Here is a 16,425-nt window from a genome sequence, read left to right as displayed (position 1 = left end):
TACCAACCTCCCATTCAGTTTTTTTTTGCAAGCGGAGGTTGCTAAAAAAATAATTTCTTTTTCAGATAATTTCTTTGGAGATTTTAACTCACAGATGCAACATTTTTTCAGTAAAAACTCTCATACTTGATATAAGATTTTCCATTTATTCATTCAAAACAAAAAGAAAGATAGAAAATAAACATTTCACCTGCTTCTATTTCAGATGAGAAATCCATTGCATTTCTCAGCCTGCAAAGTGAGTTCTGGCATGCTTGCTGTATCTGAACCCCATAGCCCTAGAAGGGTAATATTACAATAAGGACCCAATTGTGTGTTCAGTGAATAGGGTAAGGAAAACTCTTTTTAAACAAGCTTTCTTTTTTTAGGATGCATTTGTTATTTATACATATTTTAGTTTCAAATACAATTACTGAAAATACACTATAAGAGACTTCAAAGAAACAAAGAATCAGAAAACAGAAAAAAATATTTGTACCCATGGGATTCTTATTATTATTTCAGAGAGTGTTGGGCATCTTAAATTAATCATTTTTTCTTAATTTAATTTGATACAAAACCAAAATCTTTTTTTCCCTATCATAACCAAACATAAACTGTTTATAGAGGATGAACATTTATACAGTAAAATAAGAATCACTGCTCTAGGGTTTGGAGTCCCTGAAACTTCACATTCTTGTAATTTAGCAGTTTTCTTGTTATTTATGTGGTACCTGTCATTGCTGTGTAATGAAATACATCAGTCCTCATGTATAGCTTGCTTTAGGGCTATGAAGAAGTATTCCTAGTATACTTTTCATATATGTTCTTAGCTCCTGCCAGGAGTGACATTTAAATCCTTATAGCACATAAACCTAATTTCTTTTTACTCAGTATATTTTACTATTGTCCTTTGGTTAAGTTAAATTTACAGGTTTATTTTTTTATTTTTTTTTCAGAGAATTTTTTGAGATACTTTTGAATAGGAGGGTAAAACTGCTGTTTTACCTTACTGGTTATGATTCTAGTATAGAAACTTTGAATTCAGAAAAGGTCAATTTGAGATCAGGGGTTATTTCAGTAAAGAAAGAAGGAAATGTAATTGTCTATTTCACAAACCTAAGGTAAAATGGATTTCAGTCAGCATAACTACTGCATTTTCTCTTACTTAAAGATGTGAGGATAAGTTCAATATAGCAGTCTGTAATTTTTTTCCTTGATATAATATCATTGGCACTTTGCCAAATTCAATGTTTTACTTTCTTGCATTGCAGTAAAACAGTGGGATAGTCTCAATGCAAAGCCAGGGAGACAAATTTCTGTGATCTGATCTTTGCTCTGCTGAGGACTTGAGGAGAGGTGTAAAGATGTTTGAGCTGCTTTCCTACAGTATGGCTTCAGGGCAATCAGGAGCATCAAGGAGCATGCTCTGGGTTACATCAACAGCAAAAGTCTTGTAGGAACAAGCTAAATTTCAAAGGGTTTAGCTGTCTTCTGATAAATCCAACCAAACTTTAAATGCCTAATTGAGTAGTTGAGTCAGGAGCTTGTCAAACTCCTCTCCCTCTACAGTCAGTGGAGAACAAAGCTTTCAGTCTCACAGCAACCTGAGTTGGCTGCTGAAGGCTAACCTTTCTCTCCATGGGCAGCCATGAAACTGAGGAAAAACACGTCTAGCATAAGCTCGTCAGCTTAACATCAAGTGGAAAGGAAGCTATAGACTTGAGTGACTGACCTTTTCCAGAACGACATGTTACGGTGTGGCACCCCCATATCAGAACTAAGGGAGAAGCCTCGCTGTGTTGTTTTCGGTTAAAATAATGCTGTGTTGGTGGGTATGTAGTTAGAGTGAATTTACTCTTGATGGAAGTGAACTGAGTGACAATACTACAAAACAAAGTTGTCTACTTAAAACAGACTTCAGAGAAATGGCACTTCAATTTCCAGACATTTGAAACTAGTTTCCTTTTTTAATAAGGCCGAGTATGGCTTGCTACTGACAAAATAAAGGAGTTTTCTTGCTTTTTTTTTTTTTTTTTTTCATGGACCAAAGTGAAAGCACTACTTCAGCTGAGCAATTCTAATGACACTAACTGCTGCCTAACATTGAATTCAACTTGGGTGTAAAATAAGACAATTTGGAAAGTTGCTGTGTATTTGTCTCTTTTCTATTCCACATGAAGACAAAACCTATTCATCAGCTGAAAGTCTAACATGCACCTGCAACTAAGGGAAGAAGTCATGAGTATACTGATGAAAATCAATAATGAAAACACAGAAAATCTAAAAGGAAAAAAATCCTTGGAAGGCACTGAAATGCACAGTCATGATCATTACAGAGCCTTAGAGTCCATTCCTACAAAGATTCCTGAAAAGAAACAGAAATGCATGTGTAACATTTCTCCATAAAGTATGCTTTTTTATGATTTGATCACCCCCCCCAAAAAAAAAAAAAACAACAAACAAAACAGGTCTTTCCTCTGCAGTTTTACAGAATGTAACTTAGAGATATGACATCTCCTTCATCTTTCTACCAGACAGAGAAAATAAAAAAGAATGTGCTTGAAAGTGTATGATACAGAAAGGAGTAAAATTATTCAAGAATACTAAAAATATGACTTAATCTCCTCCACATATACCAAACCATTGAGGCACAAACTGATGCAGTTTTGTATATTAAAGAGACAGCAGACATCACTTCCAGAGGTTGTTTAGAGTGGTGATGTGGAACACCATGCGTAATGTAGCAACTGTGGTACATTTGTTTGGAGTAGATGTACACTTTTTAGACTGAATATTCTAAATAATGTCACTAATATGGAAAGATCCAAAGTTAGTGTAGAGATGAAGTATCATAAGCATTGTTAGAAAAATTAAATAATTTATAATTTCAGATATGAAATCAGCATTCAGGCTCAACATTCTCTTCATAATTTTTGTCAGACAAGATGGGAAAAGCAGGCAATATATAGTCATAAATCCTAAAAATCTTGTACTTGGATCAAATGCTTGGTACAATGATAAACTTATAGCTGAGGTAAATTTATGAAGTTAAGATGATGATATTTCAAGATCCAATAGTTTACAAATACTTAAGTAAAATTAAGTGGAGTCTTTCATATTTTCTCATCTATATGTTTCTCCTCTGTTTTTTTGCTAAATCATTTCTGTATTTCTGCTAAATCATTTCTGTATTTCTGTATTTCTGATTATTATGCTATTGTGCTCTTTCCCTGTAATTTGATATAATCCATAAATAGACTTCATTGCAAATTAGCAACTTTACAAACCTTTTGTTAATGAAAAATATTTGTGTATTACTTATTCAGCTGTAATTCATGTAATATAGATTCTTTATTAGTTAACATTTTACGGTTATGGGTGGTTGGTGGATTTTATTACCAGCACTTCTTTAGAAGTTTATCCAGTTGAGGATAAATGAAATTATTTCTCCTTTAAATTAAATTCTCTACCAGTCCCACTCCTTACTTTGCATTAGCATGTTCCCAGAAATGGACTATCTTTTGCAGGAGTTCATGAAAACAAACAAACAAACAAACAACAACAACAACAACAACAACAACAACACAAGGAAATCAAGATGTTCAAATCCAGATGTGATTAAAAATTCACCAAAAACACTTCTTTTGTGGTTACTGACTCACTTGCAATCCTACACTGAAGAATTCCTCTTGCAGCCCCAAACGAGCTATGGTACCATGCCATCCCTTTCCAGGCAGAAAGGCACACATGCACGAAAAGTTTAAGGTGAGCTGGCTTGCTTCCGTTACATAGTATATACACTATAGGAGAAAATTGCTTACCTTACAGTTCTTCACCTTTGAAAATGCCTTGCATGAATCTTTTTTCCTGGCTCATGTCCCATCCTAAACCCAAAGCATTTTCATCTTTTAAAGACACCATTGTTAGCCAGGAGCACCCTAGGAGAATCAATAACCCCCTGTGGTAAATGCACACTTCTCTGGCCTGACATATCCAGTCCATCAAAGTCCTCTGCCTAAAAGGAAAGCAGGGCTCCCCTTCCCTGTCATTAAGTCCATTCCTCAAATCAATGTACATATATTAATTACAAGCACAATTTAATGAAATAAAGCAAATGCTTTAAAAGCAAACATGATGTGCAGGCATAAGGAATAGCTGAAATATGAAGTATCCTATCTAGGCCTGGGAGCCATCTGGACAGCAAATATATGGCATTCTTTCTTCAGCAGCAAAAGATATAGGTGACCCTTCTTGCATTGCTTGCCATTTCTGCCCATCTGCTAAATGGTCTGAGGGAAGCAATGAGAAGAAGTGCCTATAGACAAGCTAGGACTGCTTTCAGCCCATGCTTTCTACATGTTCTGCTCCCAGCCATGCATGGGGTCATTCACTACCGTTCCAGGTAGTGGTCCATCCCAGCACCAGGTCCAGGTGCCAGTCTGCATGTGGCCACCCTGATTTGGACCTAACGCCATGGACATAAGTAGCTCTCTGTCTGTTGACCTCAATGCCATAGAACTATCCCAGTATGTCTCACTTGCTGGTCTGGTTGTAACTGTACAAAGCTATTTGTGCTTTTTTCGCTATTACCCTGCCTAATGTCTGTCAAGGTAAACAGTGATATGCCAGAGATCTTCTAGGGTTAACTTCTAGTGAACTTCAGCTGCTCAGCTGAATGGACTGAGCCTGGGGAGAAGTTTCATCAGACATACCTACCTATTTGCCAGACATGGCAAATAACTTTGAGAAGGGAATAATCAGAAATGGCAGTGATCAGAAATGGCAGAAGAGAAAGAAGTGGAATATATGAAGTCCCACTGGGCAATAGGCCATCACACTACATTATCTGCTTCATCTTTACCTCAGAGAGGGAAGACACTAGAAAACAATATGTCTAGTGGGAAGCTAAACAGGAGAAGGCTAAAAATTTGAAGCAAAGGAAAGAAAAGAAACGTGTCTCTTTTCCCCACGCATTACATCAACTACTTAAGTGTCTCTAAAAATGTGTAAGAGGTATCATGGTTTTGCACTTCAGGTACATAGCTTCCCTCATTCTGAAATATGGGCGAGACCACTATGTATGAGTTACATGAGGGTGATTCTCCACCCTATCCTTCAAGAGCAGAATAGTACAACAGGATCTTAAAAAAAATAAACTGACAGCAAGAATAAATTGGGAAGGAAAACAGTATTTATAGAAGACTGTGTAACACATGCTTGAATGAAAGGTTTATGATCTCTCATATAAATTGCAATGTTGTTGTATTTCATGATTTCATTCTGAGTTTTGCAATGTTTAGTGTGTCTTAAAGCTCTCTAAACTGATTATATGACTACCTCAGTTTACTTTTTTTTTTTTTTTTTTTAATATCAGTTAAGAATGTAGTCCTGGATGCAAAGAACATTTTAAAATTGAACTGATGTTTCCCTCAGTGGTGCAAAATATGCCAAAGCACAGAATAATTTGGGAGTTATTTGCTATTGGTTTTTGTATTTTGATTGGTAGCATGATATATCATTCGGGAGCAAGTAATCCTGGTCTTGTCCAATGACACCTAGCAAGAATCAAGACAAATCCAGGAAAATATGAAATGTGAGGCAGAACAGGCCTTCTGAGGCTCCCTTAAAGTCACTCCTGAGAATATTTGATGTTGTCGGTTCATTTCTCACCTTCTTTCTTCTCACCTTCTTTCTTTAACCAGTACTTGGAAATGTACTGTTCCTTGTGAAATATTATTTATGTGAAAAACTTATGATTTTCTTTATTCTTTGCATTATCACAAAGTAAAATTAGAAACATGCCTGCATACTGTGTTGGAAGTATTTTCTTCTATCAGAAACATGCTCCCTTTTCAAATATGCAGCTTTTCCTCTTTTTAGCCCCATGCTGACTGGAAGTGTGTATTCAGTATTTCCAGTACTTATTCAGTATTTCTAGCCTGTTTTCTTCCCCTTAATTCAGATAGCATAGCAGAAGTCTGCAAATTTCAATCAATAAATCTGAAAAAGACAGAGTTCAGCCCAAGAATGTAAAACTGCCATTTAAATGTTTGAAAACACCAGAATTAACCATATAAAAAAGTTCAAGGTCCTAAAACTGTTCTGTAGAACATAGGTTTTATTATTTAATATTCAGACAAAGTGAGTACTTTACATACCCCTTTGCTGGCTTTCAGATGTACATCACCTCCCTCCCTTTTCTATTGCTGTATATTTGCTCAGTTCCCAGAAACCTACTTAAAAATATACTTTAAAATTATATCTATACTAAAACTACGGATAGGAAGTCTCATCTCAATCTGAACAAAATCATACAACTAATGACTCTTCATAAATGAGGTTTTAAAGGAAATGCATTTCTGAAAAATGTCAACCCCTTGAACACTGCAACTCTTGCAGTGTGACCTGACTTAAAGCCTACTGAAGCCAGTGCAAAGGCATTCATTGACCTGGATGGCCTTTGTACAATGTCTCTGGGGTCATCAGGGCGCCTCCTCGTACACAGAGGGGAAGTAAAAATGTTTATAGCAAATCCCTTTAAAGCAGAGGGAGAACTTGTGAATCAGCTATTCAAGATTTATACAACTCATCTCATAGCATTTTCCCTTTATGGATTTCTCCCTTACAAGGGATGTGCATATTGCTTATAGAACATAAATAAATAACAGTTCTCTGCATCATCATGGTTTTCTTTCATTCATCTTATTTTACACCTCCTATATCTCCACAGGTCAGCTTTACATGTAGGATATCCCCTCCTACTGGGTAGCAATAAACAGCTATATAAAAGGTGAGATTTTAAAAATAACGGAAGTATAATATGCAATCATTCCTCCTCCCCATCAGTTCATAAAATGTACATATGGCAACAGTGCCTCATATACTTATTTCTCAATAGCAAATGAAGTATAGGATTATATTAGAGGTGCATCTGAAGTAAAACATACAATTTATATATCCTCTGGAAAGTCAAACTGGAAAATGGTAGGCCAGAGTCCAGTGTTACCTATCTTGCTTTTTTGACCATAAGAGGTTGAAACAGATTAGAGGTGAACACAGATGTAATCTGTATGTAACACTCATTTTCTTTTCATCCCTACATTTCATAGGTACTTTCCACATGTTTTTTACCTGCAGGAATTCAGAGCATTTTTAAGCTGAAGCCCCAGTTCTGCAATAGCAGCCATAACTCTGGAGACAAAGAGATGACCAAAGGCCCTCTTGGCTTCAGTGCACATTCTTGTTCACACAGGACCTGTTATTATGCAGAAATGACTGCACACTCCAGGCTTATCTATGAAAATTTGTTGGAAGGTAGCAACTAAACACAGACTACAGCATCATTTGGTAACAAAGAAAAAAACAATATAATTGGCCCTAGAAAAAGTGAAATTCCCCCATTTACTCTTATGTTCAGCCTGCTATGGCTTCAGACAGTACTTATTGATCAACTGAAAACAAACACTCCAGGCAAATAATTTTTTTTCTTTCTTTCTTGGAAGTATTAAATGTTTTTTATGTTTGTCATGATTTCAGGTAGCTAGCTAGTCCAGTTTGTTATCTCAAAAATTTAACAAGGAGCCATAACCTGAAGTCCAGAAATTCCACTTCTGCAAGAACTGAGGCTTTCAAGTTTTGCCCTGAGATGGTCTTAAATGCTCACTGATGACTTGACTTTTCCCACAGTATTCTATTTCAGTAATTTTTAAAGAAAAAAAAAAAGAAGAGAACACACACACACACACACACACACAAAAAAAAAGAGAGAGAGAGAGAGAGAGAGCCTTTCTTCTCCCTTCTCTGTCCATTAAATGACTGATTCCAATTTAATGCATTGAAGGTCTTTGAAATTCAAAGGTATGTTTCTCTTCCCATCCCTAATGGGATAATAGCACACACTAATGCACATGCATTTGTTCTTTTAGTCACAATTTCATAAGAATTGCAAGTTGCAAACATTATCTCTTTATGATTATTGTGCAATTAGACAAAAGAAGACATATATAGAGACAGGCAAACAGAGAGGACAGAAGACAATGACATGCAATAATATAAGCCTCTTTCTTCTAGACTACACAAAGTTCCATTCATTTATAGTTTGCATATTTCTCAAATTCACCCTTTCAAACAACTCTGAAAACAAATGTGTAAAATCAGACAGTACTTATATCACTCATTTGCCTCCTCCTGAAACCTTTCACCTAATACCCAGAAAAAAAAAAAAAAAAAAAAAAGCATGATGTCGTAGTATGGCCATGTAAAATGCACAACAAATTATTTTAAAAAGGAAGCATTTTAGTGCTAGCAAACACCAGTGATCTGCGATCTGCTTTGGACCTGTCACCAAAGGACACTTTAGACATTAAAGTGCATTATTGGATAGTAAAAGTAAATGGCTGTATAGAATCTCACTGATCATTATTGCCATTTAATCATTTTCCATCCTGTGTGCAGAATGGATAAACGAGAGTTTCCATGCTCTCAAAACAAATTGTATAAATCAAAATTGATAAAATAGTTTTAAATTGTTTTCATTTTAAAAAAGTATTGTTTTGTTGCTCTACAACAATCCAGCTATATATAACCACTGTATATCTTCTTGCACTTTATTTAATTTAGATCACTTCAAATTAAAAATGGAATTCTCTTTCTCACAGTTACAGGCTCATTGCATTGTAGTAAGCTCAGGAATTTAACTTATGGACAGTTATAGCATGTTGGAATCCATGACGGCCAGTCAGGTTCTATTTCCATCTCAAACTCATACATCCATGAATTGTATGGATTTCAAATGATACACATGCATGACACTTTTGTTATCACTGGATCACAACCACTGTGATGCTTAGCAAATACAGTTAATAGAATGTATTCCCTTTGCACTGAGTTTAGCCCTTGAAGTGTAGTTTTGGAATGGATACTCACATACACAGTGACCTATCCTCATGGGAGCCTATGAACCTAGTTTTCATTTTCCATTCACCTATCTCTGTCTTAAAAATGGCTTAATATGAAAGCACATAAATGTAAGTGCATCATTTGTGTATGTGCAGAAAAATACTTCAGGGTGCCTACAAGAATCTCCCTCAGAAAGGAGGAAAGCTGTGGACACAGGAGATGGGAAACTGCTGCAGTTATCCATGAGGGAAAGAAGCACAGACACCTGGTTTGGCATGCACCCATAGGTCTCCACATCAGCTCAGCAGGAACTGGGTGGGCAGCAGCCAGGAAATGCAGAAAGCTGACATGTCCTTAATTTTTCCTTACACCTTTAGTAGCGTTCAAAAAATAAAAATAAAAATCTTGTCAGAGAAACTAAGACAGATTTCACTTAAACATAAAATCCTGTCCTGAGGGAAGTCAAGGGGAAGGTTTGACAGTTCGACTTTCCCCAGAACACTGAATAACCCATTCCACTCTTGAGACACTAGCAGTAATTAAAAGACAGACAAAATGCTTCTAGGATTTCAATTAAAAGTATTTTGCTGTTCAAAAACAAATTAAAAAAAAAAAAAAGAGAAAAAGGAAAAGATATGAAGAGCTTAATGAAACATTGCTCTTTCTGCGCAATGTCAGAATGGAGTTCCTGAGAGTTCAGTGCTGTCAGCGTTATGTAGGAATGTTACAACTGCTGCAAACATGAACAGCTTCTGTCAGAAGGAAGCGCAGCTGATTAATCAACTTGATATTACCCGAACTGATTAAACAATGAGACGTCCTGGGGTTTTGCTGTCTGTCCTGATGAGCGCTCATCATAACTATTAGTACAAAACCCCAGCACGTCTCTCTTGGGAGTAAACTACCTTCTAATGTTTTTCCTCTAAAGATTAATTCCATTGTTATGGAACCTGTGTATTAAAGGAACTATAAACTAATCATTAGTCATTTTCAAACAATTTGACCTTTCCAGCTTTGACTGGTGGAGTGTTTTTGGAAGAGGTCTTGTTCAGTTTCCCTTATTCACATAAGCTGGTTTACTTAGACAAATAGAAAAGGGACTGATATGTCTGCAGCATTGTGTTAATTTCTAAAGCAGAAAATGTGGACATTTTTTAATGAACTTTTTTTTTTTCTTTTTTTTTTCTTCTGTGTTTTTTTTTTTTTCTCTGAAGTAACGTTTAAAGGATTAGCAGCTGTGGAAACCATGAAAACCTTTGCTTTGTGCCACCAAATGACCCAAACCTCTGCCTAACCTCCAATACAATAAACTCGTTCTCTGAAAGACCCCATTAAACTTGAGTGTTACCTGCAAAAGAAAATCATTTTTTAAACATGCACTTAAACAGAGGTTAAACAGCCTATTTGTCTCATGTCAATAAATAATTCTGGATTAAAATTCCAGAAAAAAAAAATCTGGATTAACGGATAAAATCTAAAAGTCATGCTTGAAAGACATATTCCTTGAATGTCTGAGATGGGGTTCCCTTTTCTATTAATCTGTTTTTTAATATATGGTTACTTATGTGTTTATATGGCAGTCTTTCTAGCACAGAGAGCTAGAATTCACAGAGAGCCCAGAATTCTTTTTTTCAAAGGTTACAGAAGGCCCCAACTTTCTACTTTTTGACCCATTGATCACAGTATATCCTCATATGTATTACAAACTATCAGTTTTTCATCTTCAATCAAGACCATTCACAACTTCCCTACACTCCAGTTTGCAAGTAAGATTTTATCTGACTGAGACCGAAGGCAGAAAATGGCAATTTCTTCTAATTTTGTATTCCACTTTGTATCCTGTTTTTTTTTTTTTTTAATCCAATGATAACAGCTCTTAAACACTTAACAGGCTTGTTAGCTTAAAAAAAATAATTAAATCAGATTTAATTCAGATGTCTAGTTTCAAGACCGGGAAATATTTTTTAAAATCTATTAAACCTTCTAGTCCCTGAGGAAAAGGGTTTAAAAATAGTCTCATGTGTGAAAATTCTGAAGTAATTTTGACTGGTTTCAGCAATGAGCCTTCTACCATGCACATAGTCTGAATTTATTCTTGTCAACTTCCTTTTTCTAAGTTTTCCTGATATGTATGCAGGTCAGAGTAAACAGACCTATGAAAACCTACCAAGCCAAGCCCTTGAGCACAAAGGGCACAAAGAGCAGCTGGCCAGCTTCAACCCTGCAGGCATAATAGCAGTAGGCTGGTGACTCTCAGTGTTTCAGTTCCCCACAGGGGCATACATCCCAGCACAAAAGCTTGCAAGGATTGGGTGTTTTTTTTTTCTTTTTTTTTTTTCTGATATTTTGTTTGTTTGTTTGTTTTTCTTTTTTTTTCTTTCTCTCTCTTTTTTTTTCTTTTTTTTTTCTTTCTTCTTTTCTATTTTTAAGGTGTGCACTAGCTTAGGGAAATGACATAACAGGGCCCATTCATTCACTGCCCACAGACTACCAGAAGCAAGTGCTAAAATTTATTTAGGCTTGAAATACTGCTGGAATCTTTCTGGGTTATTTACAAGCCTTAAATATACCTGAAGTTTTGGAAGCATCCATTTGTTAATCTTCCTGGTAAGCACCTAAAGCCAAATGGCATTTCCTACTGGCTACCTAAAATAGATATCAGCTCAGCAAACTGATTTTTATAACTACTGTTCTTTGGATGCTTAAAGTGTTCCTCATTTTATATTAACTGTGTCTAAACAACTGTGTATATCATGTGAATTTCATGCGATTATAATGTTTGCCATGACACTTCTTCCCAAAGAAAGTAGTCCTGTATGCCCCTGAAACTAGCAGGAGTCTTGTTCGCAATTCAGTATAAGCAGGGTTTAAGACCTTTACATCAACATCTTTACTCCTTTACTTCACAGCTACACTGTAAACTTTAAACACAAACAAACAAACAAACAAAACAAATCTATGGTAAAAAGTTGGCTTCTTAATTTCTGTTAGAGTCAATGGAAGTTTTGTTCAAATAAGAAAAACAGCCTGTATTTTTCAAAATGTGTTCATGAAGTCCAATCTACTGTGCAATTCAGAAATGCACCTGAAAACTAAGAAAAGACAGACTATTACCATAGGCATTAACTGGGTCCACTGAAAAGTGTTTTGAGTCCTCTGCTCAAGAAAGGCAGGCAATCTCTTGACTACATAACTAGATTTACTATTTGTGGACAGATCAGATAAACTGAAGTGATCCCAATTAAGATACCTTTCATATAACCTTAAAATAAAAATAAATGTGTCAATATTTTTCTCCATTAAAAATGTTTTTAGAAGTGGAACTTTTATTTCAGATCTCCACCCTGTGAAACAATTTCCTTTGATTGTATTGCTGGCAATTTAAAATATGGTTTATGATTAATCTTTTAACATGTTATTTTATAAGATTTCTTTCAACTGCAATTAAAGATTTTTAAAGCTGCGGATAAGGCCTGTATGAAATCAGCTGCTATACAAGTTTCTTTAAAAGCTAGTAATTTCAGTTACCTATGCAGTAGCTGACTCACAGTTTAAAAGCACGGGCTAGAAAGTCCAACCCCCCTTCCACCAAAAAGTGTTGCCAAAAAGATTTCATTATTTGTTTGTTTTCTAATCAATAAAATCTATTAGCAGACAAGCTTTAGCAATTGCCAGAACATCAATACAACTAGTTTAACTTCAGATACTGGTTGACTTGGGATGTCAAAGCTCCCACAGTTGTTGCAAGTCAGGCATTAAAAGAACAGATACAATCCTAAGCCTAAGTGTTAACAAAGCCTGTTGGCATCCCAGAGGAGATTAGGTTGCTGATCTTGTAAGGATCAGCTACTTACTTAGTGATGTTTACACTGACATTGATGTAGTGACATCTTGATCTAATTACATGTCAATAAACCACAGTCCTGGTGCCCTGAGAAGATCAGGAGAGGATTACACGAACTCCATTGCCAATTCCTAAAGCCTAAGGAAGCAACCTTGTGATTTAATTACCATGAATTCACTAACTATAAACCTATTGTTTTAAACGGGCCAATTATTTTCATATTTAGATTGCACCCCTTCATTTAACCTCTTCGCTTCCAGATTTTGCAAACCTTCTACATACAATGCACTGCTTTAGCAAACACTGTAAACTCGTTTAGATGTCTCCATGTGCTTAGGATTCTCATTCTTATTTGAGTCTAAGCACTTTTAAAAGTTTTGTTTTAAATGTATGTTAAATGCTTAAATGTATGAACATTTTCATGTTCTCTGGCATGCTGCCAGAGAATAAGTTCAGCATGATGTTAATTCTGGCAGTCAATGGGCAGGTTTATCTCCTTAATAGCACCAGCACTGAACAATTTAATCTGGCTTGCTGGGATGGCTGCTGCTGCTCAGGGAAAGGTGGAATATCATTGTAAAAGTGGCAGAACACAATTTTGACTGAACTGCTGGGAAAACTTACAAGAGCTTTGCTGTGAATATGGGAAAGTTTCATGTCTGTAGAACAAACAGTACTACTATGCATCTCACTATCCATTTTTAAGCACTTCCAGATAAAAAAAAAAGTACAATTTAAGCAGTGTGGTATTCACAGTATTTGCTCTTGCCTTCAATTGGTAGCACTGAAACTAAGTTTCAGGTTCACCAGAAGAAAACATCCTTTGCAAGTTTCTGTTATCATTTTTAAAGAGGCTTTTTGCGTATGCTGTTATAATAGGAGTGAGTCTCTTCTTCCACATCCTTTTTTCTCATTGCTTGTATTTGGCAGGACCATACTGATATATTTGTCTGTCTGAGAAAGGATTAATTCCTCAAGAATCTAAGACTCTGCAACCAGCTGCCTATGCAAACCTCTCTGAAATCCTGCAAGAGCTTAGGCTGTCCTAACGTAGAAATCCATGTTGCATACATATAAAGTAATAGGATATGTATTGCATACTGTAGTTATGACAAGTTGTGGTCACTCTTGATTCAGCAGCAGGTACAAAAGCACACTTCATAGACTGCTCAGAAAACCCAATATTTAGCTGGACTTCATTTGCATAGAACCAATAATAATCTATTTTAAGGGGAGGAAAGGCATATAAGAAAATACATACCATGCATTTTCATTTTTTGTGGGAGTCATAAAATGAAGGGTTTGATACAGGATTTATTTTTTGCCTATTTTTAACTAAGGAAAAAAGCTTTGATAACTCAGCTAAAGACAGTAAATTGGAAAAAATCCTCTTTTGTGAAAACCTGTAGAATCAGTCAAGAATTGTTTTTTCTTCTGGCTAGTTTTTAATGTGTTTGGAAGATTTTGTCAAACAAGATTTAACACAGGGAAATGTATGCAAATTTTCCCTTATCTTTGGTTTATGAGTAATTAGAATTGCTAGTGCCATTGAGTCATAAATTAATTCCCCACCCATCCTAAAATCTCAGAAGATGTTTAAAGCTTTGACTCATTCTTCTAACTGTGCCTTCCTCACATGCAGGTGGGATTTTGTTTACGGTCTCACTACAAAAAAATAAACTTCTAGTGTATTAGTGAGGTGCCTCTGTCCAGGAGGGATCTGGCAGCACATAGTCCTCTCCCATTACAAAGTACCCACAAGTGTTCTGCATTACCAAAAGCAAAACATGATATCTGCTTCATTTCTCAAGCACTGGAAGGGCAGGGGGAATGGGACAGGATGAGAAGCCTAGCTGGTTTAGCACAATTAATCTTCCTAGAGTTTAGAATACAATTTTTTTTTGAAAAAGCATTAGACCATATTCTGTCTGCCTTGTTCTTCACTGGGGGATAGGGGGTTGGGGGTGTGTGTCAACCAGATGACTTCCAACTTCAATTATTCTGTGATTCTATGTCAAGTGGTAAAATCTATATAAAAATGCATAGTTTTTTTTTTCTGCTCCTCCAGCTTTCTCTCTTGCTTTCCCTAGTCTTTTATTTCATCATTTTATTCACCCTTCAAGTAAACTACCAGGTAGTGATGTATAAAGCTTTCATTATGATACCCAAAGGTGCACTGCTGTTTCATATTATTGGAAAGGACACAATCTTCAAGAGCAGTTGAGTAACTTACAAGTCTAAGGCCCACTTTTAAAAATGACTTATGTTCTTTGAAAGTCAATGCTGTAGTGCCTTTCTATGGGAGATGACAGCTTTCAAACATTTCCTCCAATGCAACAAATTGAAAATAAAAGAGGTTTTCTTTAATGGTAAGCTTTTGAATGATGAAAGCACTTGGGGGGATATGGATGACATTGAAACCTGATTCTCAGGATGTTTTAGTGGTTTTGTAGACAAACATATTTTTACTGAAATAGGTCCTAGTGTGACCTTAACTTGATTTGATATAAACTGTGTTACAGATAAAAACAAAAAGAAGAACCAGGTTCAACCCTGATAGATTTCTACTGGCCTCATTGAATTTACACCAGGGATAAACATGGCCCAAGTTATTTCAGTGTAAGTATGTGAAATAGCTACTTTCTATGAATACTTCCATTCTGCATACCTACAGTATGCTCTATAATAGTAGTAATAACACCAAGCACTTAATGCTTTCATCTTCAAAGCACTTTGCAAACATTAACCAATAGGAGAAACTCTTATGAAAGGACAGCTGATGAAGAAACAGAAATTTGCTGGAAGAATAGCTAGAGTTTGTTGCACACCAAATTAGCTTTTATAAATTCAGTATTTTTCAATGCATAACAGACTGAAAAGTGAAAATATTTTACTGCAAGTGTATCTAGGTTTTGTTACTGCAATATACTGCAAGGACAAAATACCTCTAGTGAAGAGTGCTGTATATCTCCCTGTTTGATGCTGCAGGATGCTAAAATATGTGCCCTTGTGTCAGCAACACATGTAAGCTTTTATCCATCTTTCAGCACAGAGACATGCTGTCTTCCAGGAAACATTCACATAGTTTCACTTTAAGCAGTCAGTGCAGCTGCTCTGATTACCCTGTGAAGATACCTGGCTCTTTCTAGTGTCTGTGGGAACTTAGGTTTCTAAAAGCAACAATTCTGAATCACACCTTAATTAGGGACCCAAACTAGATGATGTAGATGTCTGCTTTTCTCTGAGTGTCTGCTCCTTTGCTTGAAGTGAATTACCTGCTTATGGACTTTCCTGAGACCTTTCTGGGTAAAAATGCTGTGGACTGAGGACCAAGAGCTATTCTAGACTCTTTGTAAAGATACAGAAGAGTTGGTGGAAAGCTATTCATGTTCAGTTAGAAAATGCCAGCACTAAAAAAGAATAACACCATAGTAAGCACTCCGTAATTTGTTCACTGGCTGAACAGAAAAAAATATATATATAAAATCCGTTTTCAGTTTGTCTGATTCAAATGGGAAACAAAAATATCTGCTTAATTAAAAGAAGAAAAAAAAACACAACAGGGTGAACATGAGGTAAAATATTTAACTTTTAATGTTTTTTACTCATAAAACTCAGGTTTTGTAAGTATAAAAAGGAAATGTTTCTGTACACACACACACACAATCTGGTAGAAAAGGCCATCTTTTGTGGCTGAGGAA

The sequence above is a fragment of the Cygnus atratus genome, chromosome 1 (genome assembly GCF_013377495.2).
Source record: "Cygnus atratus isolate AKBS03 ecotype Queensland, Australia chromosome 1, CAtr_DNAZoo_HiC_assembly, whole genome shotgun sequence".
Taxonomy (NCBI): domain Eukaryota; kingdom Metazoa; phylum Chordata; class Aves; order Anseriformes; family Anatidae; genus Cygnus; species Cygnus atratus.
Note: the sequence above shows the minus strand (reverse complement) of the source record.